Below are 12,089 nucleotides of genomic sequence, written 5' to 3' on the forward strand. Positions count from 1 at the left end.
TTAAATTCAGGTCTATGGAAGAATTAAATAATTCTTTGGCACCAGAGAGAGAGAGATGTGCACCAATGGGCAGAAATCACCCAATAGCAGATTTCAAATAAATATAAGGAGATATTCCCTAATAATTTAAGATTTGCAAAAGTAGGATGGATGGCTGTGAGAGGGAATGACCTAGGGGTTTTGAAACAAGGACAGGATTACTACTTGTTGAGAATGTAGAGAGAATTCATGGAGTAGAAGACATGACCTCTGAGGTCCTACTTACAACTCAGGGTCTACCTCACTGAAAGGAAAACAATGCTCTTTGGTTGAATTTTATCATAGATGGGAACGGAGCTACAATGGTCTGAACCCCCTGCAACTCTGCTTAGTGGACTGATATCCAAGAAATCTGCCTCATCTAGGGATCCCTTTACCTTATTTATATACGTGACAAACAAGAAAAAATAGGAAAAGACGAAAGGATTGCTGTGGAAATGCTAAATGGCAGCTATTTGAAGAGGGAGAATTTCCCATAATCTGAAAGGAAAACCACACACAGGGGTGTGCTGGGGCTAACATAAAAATTTTCAGTGCGAGCCGTCACCCCTCAGAAATCAGCAAGTACCACAAATCAGAGCTCAATTTATCGCTTTGTTGATTGTCTAGACTTTAAAAAGTGATGGAGAAATAATGCATATTAATGCATTATGTTATGTATGATATATTAGGTCAATATATCATATATAATGTGTTCATTATAACAATAACACATATTCAACTTAAAATGTGTATTACATGCATTTTTTTTGAGAACCAGTTGTTAAATATTTATTGGCCTGCTTCTGTGTTTGAGGAACAATAAGAAGGGTGCTTTGGGTGCACCACCGAGTACCTGAAAGTGGACTACAGACTACATTTGGGATTTCAGTGGTATAGGGAACTCCTAGATAAGGGAACTCTGTCTCCCAATGCAAGTCAGCACCTTCCCTGCAATTAAGAATTTTAGAGAGTTGTCAAAAGCACTGAGAGTTTCAGTGACTTACCCAGGGTCACACAGCCTGCACCTGTCAGATGTGGGAACTGAACCCAGGTCTTCCTGACTCCACGCCCAGCCCTCTACATACTATGGCATGCTCCCTTTCTAAAAGAAGGGGAGTGTTGTTGTTATCTAGTTGATTTAGTCACGTCTGACTCTTTATGACCCCATTTGGGGTTTTTTTTGGCAAAGACACTGGAGTGGTTTTGCCATTTCCTTCTCCAGTTCATTTCACAGATGAGGAAACTGAGGCAAACAGGGTTAAGTGACTTGCCCAGGATCACACAGCTAGCAAGAGTCTGAGACCAGATTTGAACTCGGGTTCTCCCTGACTCCAGCGCCGCTCCACCTAGCTGCCCAAGATCATAAGACCGTAGATTCAGAGCTGGAAGAAACCCCAAAGTTCATCTAGTACAACCTACTCATTTTACACATGAGGTTAACTGAAACCCCAGGGGGTTAAATGATTTGCCCAAGGACACGTAGGTAGTGAGTATCTGAAGCAGGGTGTGAACCCAAGTGCTCTGACTCCATAGCCAGTGCCCCCGCCTCCTCGTGACGTGTACCCTGTCCTGTTCTCTCCTGGTTTTGATTTCTTCCTCTTTCTCTGACACATCTGGCTGTGTGACCCTAGGCAAGTTACTTAACCTGTCCTACAACAGTAATTATGATTGTTACTAAGGCTGGGAAAAATAGGTTGAAGTCAGGGTTTAAAGGACTTTGAATATAAAAAAGAGGGATTTGCATTTGATCCTAGAACTAATAGGGAGTCAGAGCAGTTTAATGAGCAAGGGAGTGACATGATCTGAGCTGTACTTCAGGGCTATCACTTTGGCTGCCATGTGGAGGACAGACGGAATGGGGAAAAGACTTAAGGCAGGAAGACCAACTAGAAGGCTGCTGTTGTAATAGTCCCAATGATGGGGGCCTAAAATAAGAGAGTGATTTTCAAATGAAGTGAAAGGAACAGATGTGAAAGATGTTGTGAAGGTAAAAGTCATAAGACTTGGTGGCTGAAGGAGCCCATGTGATAAGGGTAACTATAGCCATCCTTCTTATCTTCAGGGTAGGTGTGGCTGTCCATTACTCAAAGCTCCCACGGATCCTTTAGCCCACATCCCATCTAGAAATGGAATTAGAGTGCTAACTCAGTGTAACTCAAGGCCCAGGACCCCTCCAAGACTCTGGGCTCATATGAACCCATGTTTAATATTGGGTACTTACCCCTACAAATAATCACATTATTTCTCCCTGGTTTACTGTCCCCCATCTAGAATTACTCCATGAACATATCCAAAAGAAAACTCTAATGTAACTTACATCTAAGTTTCCCCAAATCTAGGTAAGAGTCCCAGCTCCTATAAAGGCATTCAAGGTACCAAATTAGTGTCTGGTATAGGACAGCTTTTATTTCACCCCACCAAAAATATAGAAGAATCAAAGAACTCACAAGAGCCCATAAACAGAGCCCAAAATTTTTATGACAGTTATCAGCTCAAGCTCATTAAATTCCTTCAGAAAGGAGCTGAATAACATTTAGTGAGTCACTCTTTACCGCAGTCTTTCACACTTGTCCCAAGACTCCCAGTGTCACCCTGTGGTTTCCACCTACCTCTCCTCCTCCAGAAGGCAAGCAAAAGCTGAACAAGAAATCTACTTCCTATAGACCTGCACTGTCTGAGTAATTTCCAGTATAGCTTTGGGATATGAGGTCTACATATCTCACACTTGAACTGAGTCAGTCCTTTGAAATAACTAGTGTCTAACCTGTGTTCATAAGCTGCGGTCAAATACATAGAACTTTCGTATGCCCCTGCTTTGAGGTTTCTTGGGAGAGGAGCCTATGCACGGGCATAGGATCATAAGGTCATAGATTTAGAGCTGTCAAAGACCTTAGAGTTCATCAAATACAACCTCCTCATTTTACAGATGAGGAAACTGAGGCCCGGAGAGTTTAAATGACTTAACCAAATTCACATAGGCAATAAGTTGCAGTAGAAAGATTTGAACTCAGCTCTTCTGACTCCAAAGTCAATGCTCTTTCTATTGTGCCATGATGCCTTCCCCCCACCCACCCATGAAGGAAGGAACAAAGGAAGGAAGGAAAGAGGGAGGAAGGGAAAGAACAAAGAAATGAAGGAAGGAAGGAAAGAAAGAGGGAGGAAAGGAAGGCAGGAAGGAAGGGAAGAAAGAAGGAAAGAGAGAGGAAAGGAAAGCAGGAAGGAAGGGAGGGAGGAAGGAAGGAAGGAAGGAAGGGAAGGAAAGAATCACTTACTAAGTAGCAATATGTACCAGGCATGGTGGTAAGCACTTTACAAATATTATCTCATTTGATCTTCACAAAACCCTGGGATGTAGGTTCTATTATTCCATTTTACAGTTGAAGAAACTGAAACAGAGATTAGGTGACTTGCCCAGGGTCACACAGCTAGTCAGTGTCTAAGGCCTCATTTGAACTCAGGTCTCCCTGTCTCCAGGCCTAGCACTCTCTCTACTGTACTATCTAACTGAAAAGCATTAAAAAGTACTTTCTGTGTATCACTGGTAAAGAGAAGAAGGGACAGAAATTGGAGAAGGGCTACCTTGAATTCAATTCAATTCAATAAATATATTATTATTATTAGATGGTATTAGAAACCTATTAGAAAGCAAGCTCTGTTCTCCATGCCCCAACCTGGAGCCATAATTAGAAACCTGGGACAAATTCAACTGAGAAGAATGGGGAAGACAGGAACTCTGAGGCTGTTATTAGGAAAGTCAGCACATGACCCCATTGCCACTGATCCAGAATGTTCTACACAGCATGGCATCATTAGCACTGTAATGTCACATGGGCCATCCAGCCTAGCCAGGGACAATTATACCAACATTGTGCTGGAGGGGGGGCAGGGCAGGACCTGGAAAAGGGATATAACAGTGATGTAGCACCCTTAGGGATAGGTAGCTTTAGTCAGGCAAGGGTAGGGGTCATTATTTCTGGGCAGCAAGAATCCGATGGAGGACCACAAAAGCCCTCAATTTCCCCTGCACTAGTGATGGCACCGCCTAACCCTCACTCTACCCTTCTACAAATGCAAGACCCCTCCAAGGACTTGAAGCAACTGTCTCTAAGCTTTGGTTTCAACAATATTTTATTATTGCTTCATGCACTCCTGCTTTTCTCTGACATGTAAGTAGGAGGAAGGAAGGGAAATAAAATGATCCTTGGCTAAAAATATAACTGGCCTAGTTTTCACATCCACATACATGAGGCACAAATAATGCCAAACATGTGTAGAGTGCTTTGCATTTGACAAAAATAGTAGCCCTTTGCCCACGTTTTTTAACTAGGTCTTAATGAATTCTTGTCAATACTTACTCCCATTCCTTCCGCTTGGCTTGGGGGGTACTGTGGATTTTGTGGGCCTGGTGAGCCAAGATGATGTCCCGATGGTCCACCACGCCACCTCGACGCTTGAAAGAGGGTACTTCTTGTCTCTCATTCATCTGATGGTATTGCATGTCTTGCAGGTTTCTGGGCCTACCCAAAAATGGACAGTCCAAGCCAGAGAGCCCCGAGTCTTGTTCTTGTAGAATATCATAATAACTTGGTGGAGACAGCATGGGAGCCTGATCCATGTGGAGCTTTGCCATCCATATGCCTTGGGGAAAGAGGCCCAAAGTCTTCTGCCCTCACTATTCTGAGGGTGAAACTACACAGAGAAGGAAAATTTAAAAAAAAAGACAAAGAGATTAGGGAGCATCCTTATAATGTCAGAGGTGATGGGGACCTACCTAGAAGAGGCCAAGAACTATGCTGGATTTTTGAGGGTGGAGGGTGAAGGAGGGAGTTACCGGAGTAAGAAAACCTGAGTTCAAATCCTGACTCTGATACTTATTACTTGAGTAGCTTTGGGCAAGTCATTTCTCTTCCAGTTTTTTCAGCTATAAAATTAGAAGGTTGGACAAGATCCGTGGGGTCAAACTTAAGGAGAAATGAGGGGCCACTGAAGTGTACATAAGGATTCCTGCAGGCTGCATACGGATTTAGAAAACCACATATTTATGTTATCTATGCTTTATCATATTTTTATTTATTTTGTTAAATATTTTCCAATTACATTCCAGCACTCTGGAATGTTCTGGGCCATATAGAGCTTGCAGGCTATATGTCTGACACCTTCGGACTAGTCTTCAAAGTCCCTTCCGGCTCTAAAATCCTTTGGTCTTTCTTGTGATCCCGTAATCCTTTTCTCCTTGCTTCATGGAATATGGAATCATGAACCTCCATAGCTCAAGGCCAGCTTGTCCCTTGGTGATACGTACCACTGAAACCTACTTCCCAAGGGTTGCTCTTCAAAAGAAGCCTTATAAGCTAGCGGAAACAAAACCTAGGGACAAATCAAGAGACTTAGACTCAAGTCCACCTCCATCTCATCGGGCAACCTAGCATAAAGCACTTAGCTTCTCTGCATATCAGTTTTCCTATCTGTAAAATGGGTGTTCTGATCCCTGGTCTTCCCTCCTGACAAAAACTTTGCAGAGGACATGAGGACGGGTGAAAAAATGTAGGCAAATTATTATGTTCTCTTTGGAAGACATGAACAGTTTCATTTAAGTAACTTAAGTTATTGCATTTAAGTTGCTCAAAGGCAGGAGCTGTTTTGTTTTTGTTTTGGTATCTATAACACCTAGTATAGTACCTTGCACACAGTAGTAAGTGCTTAATAAATGTTTGTTACACAAAACAAGGGTTCTTCTGACCCAATCATTCTTGAAAGCAGTTTGGAACTATGCCCCCAAAGCTACAAAACTATGCAAACCTTCTGACCCAGAGATATCACTACTAGGTCAAAGCCCTAAAAAGATCAAAGAAAGATGAAAAGGATCCATATGGACAAAAATATTCATGGCACTTCTTTTTGTGCTGGCAAAGAATTGCAAACAGCCAGGGGTGAAGTGGGGACCTATTGACTGGGGAATGGTTGAACAAGTTTTGTTGTATGTATGTGATGGAATACTATTGTGCCATAAAAAATAATGAAGGGGACAGTTTCAGAAAAACTTGGGAAGACTTTTATAAACTGATGCCAAGTGAAGTGAGCAGAATCAGGAGAACAATTTGTACAATAACAATGATATTGTAAACAAACAACTTTGAAAGAGTTAGGAACTCTTGGGGCAGCTAGGTGGTGCAGTGAATAGAGCACTAGCCCTGGAGTCAGGAGGACCTGAGTTCAAATCTGGCCTCAGACACTTACTAGCTGTGTAATCCTGGGCAAGTCACTTAACCCTATTGCCTAGCCAAAAAAAAAAAACTTAGGAACTCTGATGATACCAAAACCAACCACATTCCAGAGGACTTAAGATGAAACATGCTACTTATGCTCCTAATAGACAGGTAAAAGAAATCTATATCGGAATACAGATTTAGACATAGGGGCCATAGGGAAATTTTTTTGTTTGTTTGACAATACTGATTTGTAACTGTGGTTTTGTTTTGGTTTTGATTTTGTTTGTTTTTTGGTTTGGTTTTGTTTTTTCTCACTTGGGAGAGTGGGGAGGGAGAGAAGGTAGATCTGAAAAGAGATAGTGAGAGCATCTTCATCAGTGAAAATTTTATCAAGCACCCACCGTGTTCAATATGGGGTATCCTGTCCACAATGGGTCTGAAAGAGGCTGATGCTATTTATATATAGTTGCATCAAATCTTGAACCAAAGATTGCTCTTCCTAAGTGCCCAAATTATTCAAACAAATTCCTTGACTACAAAAATGGAATAGTTTGGAATCTGTCTATATAAAAATTATGAGAGGTAGTATATATAATAGATAGAGAACTGACCTTGGAGTCAGGGAAACCTGTGTTTCCAATGCTGCATTTCTATCTATTATCTATATCTATTTATCTATGTATGTATGTGTGTGTATGTAAAATCTGCAGGACCACAAATATGTCACTTACCCTCTCAGTATCCTAGGTATTCACTAAGACCATAAGTTGAAGAAAAGTTATTATTGGTAGAGGGAGTTTCCACACTAAGATGTCTCCGTATCATGACAGCATAGTTCTTGACTAATGATAATAAAAGTCACCATAGGGGATTCCTGGAAATGGTTCTGTAACCTCTCTGGGGTTCTGCTTCTCTCCTAATTAAACCAGTGCATTTTTCTTGAGATACTTTACTTACTTTGCACCACTAGAGATAGATTATTACTAGGTGAAAATTTAAGGTGTACATTTTTTCGAAACTGAGTTTTCAAACTTATAGAAGGTCAGAGTTGGAAGAGATCACAGGATCATCTTGTCCAACTTATGCTTGAACAAAAATCCCCTCTAATAGCTCAAATTTATAAATCAGTCAGTCAATAAACTGTCATTAAGTGACTTCTATATGTCAGACACTGTGATAAGTGCTGGGGGCACAAAGGCAAAAGATAGTTCTTGTTCTGAAGGAGCTTACAGTCTAACAGGAGAGATGATATGAAAACAACTACGTACAACAAGAAATGTACAGGATAAACTGAAACTATTCAACAGAGAGGGTGCTAGAATTAAGGGGATTACAGAAGGGCTTCCTGTAGAAGGTGAAATTTTAGCTGATATTTAAGGGAAACCAGGAAAAGCCTGGAGGCAGAGATGGGATGCATGGGAGACAGTCAGCGAAAATGCCTGGAATCAGGAGATGGGAGCATCTCCTTCAAGGAACAGCTAGGAGGCCAGTGTCACTGGATCAAAAGAGGACCTGCATGAGATGGAGGGTATAAAATGCCTAGAAAGATGTTTGGGTTACAGAGGGTCAGGCTTTGAGGATTTTATATTTTTTTTCTTTTTTTAATTTATTTTAAACTTAAATACTAAAACTTAAATACACAATAAGAAAAAGAAACATTATAAACTTAAATATTAAAACTTAAATACAAAATAAGAAAAAAAAAGCATCTCCATGTGCACAGCAGAACATAAGAGAGGATTCAAAATATACAACAATAAATTTCTATTTCAAGAAAGCATATGTAATAAATACTACAGATTGTGTTTAGAACTGTCCATCTTTCCTTTGCTTCCTTGTAAGTTTTCTTTTGTTCTCTGCTATGCACTTTTTACTTCATTCTTTTTTCCCCCTTCCTCCCCCTCCTTCCCCTATAAGGCTGCAGTTAAGCATGGAAATATTTATATATACATGTACATGTACACATATATACACTTACACATACACATATATACACTTATACACATATATACATACATACACATATACATACATACACTTACATAGATATTGATATACTTAGATATCTATAATAATGTATAGACATATAACATTCATAAGCATCTATGTAAGACTATACTGTACTTGTATGTCCTCTGTTTCTCTGAGGGTGGATAACATCTTCCTTCATAAGTCCAAGTCTTTCCATATTTTTCTAAGTTCACCAACTCATCATTTCCTACACTGCAGCAACAGAAGATTTTATATTTGATGCTGGAAATGTTAGGGAAATACTGGAGTTTATTGAATATGAGGGCTACGCTGTCAGACTTTCACTTTAGGAAGATCACTTTGACAGCTGGGCCTTCACCAGCGTGATGGCAGTATCAAAGGAGAGAAAGGAGCATATTCCAGAGATGTGGCAAAGATGAAATTGATAGGCATCAGCAACAGGTTGCATATGGCGAGTGATGAGATAAGGATGATATCTAGGCTGCAAGACAGAGGGACTGGGACGATGATGGTGCCCTCAACAGTAATAAGGAAGTTGCAGGGGGAGCAGGGCTTGGTGGAAAGACAATGAGTTCAGTTTTAGATGTGTTGAATTTCAGCTGTCTAAAGGACATACAGTTGGATGTGTCTGAAAGACACTAAAGGATTACAAAGGACTTTACATACATAATCTCCTTCAACCCTTAAATAACCCTGTGAAGGAAGTCCTATTATTATCCTCATTTTACATGTGAAGAAACTGAGGCAGAAAGAGACTAAGTAACTTTCCCAGAAGCACTCAGCCAGTCAGTTTCTGAGGTAGAATTCAAACCTGGATCTCTCTGATTCCAAGTCTAGCCCCTTTGTCCACTACATTTGAGGGTGAATTTCCTGTGTCCCAAGTCAGTCCAGTTCTCCAGTCCCTAATGTATAGGTAAATTATTCATTGCAGAATTTTAAGCCTCATGCCAGTTTCTTCACTGGTTGAAGCATGAAGCACGTGTATGCTGCGGGGATGTATGAAGGGAGAAAGAAAAATGGGGAGGTGGAAATTGAAGGTTCAGATTTGTGATTTCATCAGTAGAGAGAACTTCTGATGTGGAAACTCCTTTCACTAATACATATTAAGCAAATTGCGATTTAGAGCCTTAGAAAGTCCCCTTGGGACACTGAGAAGTTGCAACTTACCCTGGTCACATGGCATGTATGTTATCAGAGATAGAAATCGAGCACAGGTCTTCCTGACTTCAATATTGGCCCCTCCATCTATGATACAATGCTGCCTTTTATACTCAAGGAAGACAAGCCTTTTAGATATTAGCCTGAGCCAATCATAATTAAAAAGATAAATGGAATGCAAAAAAAATTTTATAATGCATTTTTAAAACCCAATGATACAACTAAATGGGTTCTGCCAGTGCAGCTGCTTTAAATGTGGGAAGGCAGGATTTTGTTCTTAATCTATTTTCTCTCTAAAATTATTTTAAGGGCCCAAACTAAAAAGGCTCTCCCTACTTCCCTGATGGGATCAATCTAATATTCATTGTAACTAATGGGGTTTAACAGGTCTATTAGATATTCAGCTTCAATTTTCTACTGCCAAATTTCATTCTCTCTAACTCCTACAATTACACATTTATATTTGGAGTCCTTTATGTTTGGTAAATTGCTTTGCTGTCTTTTTTTTTTTATTTATTATTCCTTACAACCATTCCTAAAAGGAAAGTGCTACCTTCCCCTTCCTCTTTTACAGAGGAGAAAAGTGAAACCCAGAAATCATGCCCATATGTCCCACCACAATCTATGGCAGTGCCCCTAAATCCCACTGGACCACAGGGGATGCAATTCCAATTCTAAGTACTTTCCACAACAATTCTTGATGTCCCGCAGTTTACATATCAATAAAGAGTGCTGCTTGTATTTCCAGTAGATATCTTAAACTCAACATATCCCAAACTGAATTCATTAACTTTTGCCCTAACCTCCCCTTCCAAACTTCTCTATTCATGCTGAGGTTACCACCCTCCTCTTAATCCCCCAGACTTGCAACCTAGGTATCATGATCAACTCTTCATTCCCTCTACCCCACCCCACTCCGCCATATGCAATCTGTTGCCAAGGCTTGTCTATTTCACTTTTGCATGTGTCTCAAATACTCCCCCTTCTCTCCTCTGATACCACCACCACGCTGGCATCACCCCACACCTAGACTATAGCCTACTGGTTAGTCTGCCTGCCACAAGTATCTCTTAAATCCAGCCCATCCTCAATTCAGCCACCAAAGTGACTTTCCTAAGGCACAGGTCCAACCACGTCACTCCTCTACTCAATTAACTTCAGAGATTCCTTTTCTCCTCCAGGATCAAATACAAAATGCTCTGTTTGACTTTCAAAGCCCTTCACAACCTAGCAGCCTCCTCTCCCATCCCCCTTCCAGTCTTCTTCCTCCTTATGCCACCACCATCCCTCATACCCTTCCTTCCAGTGACACTGGCCTCTTTGCTGTTCCATGAACAAGACTCTCCATCTCTCAGCTCTGGGCATTTTCACTGGCTGTCCCCCATCCCTGGAAAGCTTTCCCTCTTCATCTCTACCTCTTTTCTTCCTTGATTCCCTTCAAATCCCAGCTAAAATTCCACCTTCTACAAGACTTTCCTTCTTAATCCTGGTGCCTTTTCTTTTTCCCCCTACTTATCCTGTACATAACTTGCTTGTATGTAGTTGCTTTCATATCGTCTCCCCCGTTAGCTTGTGAGCTCTTTGAGGACAAGGGCTATCTTTTGCCTTTCTTTATACCCTCAGAGCTTATCATGGTGCCTGGTACATAGTAGGCACTTAATAAATACTTATTGATTGACTGACTGACTGTCTGAGACAGCATCCTTTCCAGTACTAACACCACAGAAAGCAAGCCAGAGTAAACCACCCCAGAATGAGTGTTACATACCAGATCTCCTAGGTAAGCTGAGAAAACTCCCCTGAACAATTCCACAGGTCTGAAAAGTAGCCCAGAACACTCTTCACACTGGTGGACAAAATCTTAGAAGGCAGATCAGAAGGGATATTCCTGGGAATGAGGCTACCTAGGTCATTTTTTATCTCCTGAACAGAGTGACTTCAGACTAGATTCTGTTCCCCCAGATATTTTCCTAAGTGTGTGATCCAGGAAGGGAGGGAGAAACCCAGGGAGGGATGGCAACCACAGAGTAGGGGAAATAGAACAGCTGCTCCTGGCTAGGTGATCAGAGGGAAACAAAACAAAGGGCGCTGGGATGAGATATTAACAAACAGTTTTTACAAAGACACAGCTGCCAGATAGGAGTCATATGTGCACCTGAAAAGCAAACATGTCAACAGACCACTAAGTTACCCTGGCAATGTAGCTGTCCCCCAAATGGATGATCACAACATATGTGTATGCACATAGGATGTATATATGTATACATATATGTACACATGTATAACTATATTACCAATAAAGTCACAAAATGTACCTGTCATTAAAAGAACACATTTATGAGGGAGTGACCAGAGTACATGGGAATAAGCATTCATTACCAACAGCTAAATGCAAAGGAAGAAAAAGGAAGAAACCATTAAATAGACTGAAAGGAAGAAATCTGGTTTGAGGCACTGAAAGGAGAAAATTCAACAGTAATGAGAAGACAAAAAGACTACATGTGGTATACATATATGTGTATATACATATGTATGAGATATATAGATATGTGATACATATGGGGTATATTTACATATCTGATAGATGGATGGATAGATACACGGATGGATGGATGGGTGGATGGATAGATGGATAGACAGACATACAGACAGACAGATAGATAGATAGATAGATAGATAGATAGATAGATAGATAGATAGATAGATAGA

General features: G+C 40.7%; 1 pseudogene; it reads left to right on the top strand.

The window, feature by feature from the left end:
- The first annotated feature begins 4,780 nt into the window (after positions 1 to 4,780).
- LOC114035208 overlaps positions 4,781 to 12,089 on the top strand; it is a 41,433-nt pseudogene continuing 34,124 nt past the window's right edge.

This window comes from Vombatus ursinus, unplaced genomic scaffold (genome assembly GCF_900497805.2).
Source record: "Vombatus ursinus unplaced genomic scaffold, bare-nosed wombat genome assembly UNPS02009173.1, whole genome shotgun sequence".
NCBI classification, from domain to species: domain Eukaryota; kingdom Metazoa; phylum Chordata; class Mammalia; order Diprotodontia; family Vombatidae; genus Vombatus; species Vombatus ursinus.